Here is a 1,188-nt window from a genome sequence, read left to right on the forward strand (position 1 = left end):
TACTGCAGTCCTTATGTTATTGCTTTGTTTCAGTATCTGGTATGATTGCCTGAGGGACCTGAGGTTTTTAATTAATTGTGGGGTTTTTTTTTTAATCTTTAGAAGTGGTTGGTTATGTAAAATATTATTATTATCATTATTATTATTTTTTTTGAGACTGGGTTTTGCTCTGTCACCCAGGCAGGAGTGCAGTGGCTCGATCACAACTCACTGCAGCCTCAACCTCCTGGGCTTCAAGCAATCCTCCTGCCTCAGCCTCCCAAGTAGCTGGGATCACAGATGTGTGCCACCACACCTGGCCAATGTTAAAAAATCCTTTAACTCTTTTGTAGAGATGCACTCCTGGACTCAAGCGATCCTCCTACTTGTCCCGACCACCAGCCTCTTTCTGATAAACATTTACACTCTTTATTATCTGATGCCATTTCTATCTTCTTCCTTGTCATCCAGACATCAAAGAATTAGGTTTCTTCAGGGTTTTCTTTTTCAAGTCCTCATTGTTAAAGATCACTCACATTAGGGCCAGACACCAGGACTCATGCCTGTAATCCCAGCACTTTGGGAGGCCAAGGCGGGCAGAGCACTTGAGGTGGGGAGTTTGAGACCAGCCCAGGCAACTTGGTGAAACCCCACCTCTACTGAAAAACATACAAAAATTAGCTGGGCGTGATGGTGCATGCCTGTAGTCCCAGCCACTTGGGAGGCTGAGGCATGAGAATCGCTTGAACCCAGGAGGCAGAGGTTGTAGTGAGCCAAGATCACATCAGCACACTCTAGCCTGGGTGACAGAGCGAGACTCTGACTCAAAAAATAAATAAAATAAATATCACTTACATTAGATATACCCAAGGGGTGTTCTATAGAGAGTTGGAAGCAGTGGTTATTGCAACAGGGGCACGGAAGTCATCTGGCTATGCCAGGATGCCCAGGGGATACTCGGGGTGGGTGGCATAGTGGTGCTGGGGACTCACCGCACAGGACGCTCTGATTGACGCATTGCCAGGAGTCGCGCTCTGTCTTGGGGCTGCAGCCGGCCTCCTCAGCTCGAGTGTAACAACAGTCGTGGCCATGGCAGCACCTGCGGATGTCACATGGGCAGGACAGCAGGTGGGTGAAGCTCTCTCCTGGCCCTCCTCTCTTGCCAGGACCATGGGTGACTGAAGACCCCCAGGGAGGCACAGCATCCTC

This window comes from Pan paniscus, chromosome 18, assembly GCF_029289425.2.
Source record: "Pan paniscus chromosome 18, NHGRI_mPanPan1-v2.0_pri, whole genome shotgun sequence".
Lineage (NCBI taxonomy): Eukaryota > Metazoa > Chordata > Mammalia > Primates > Hominidae > Pan > Pan paniscus.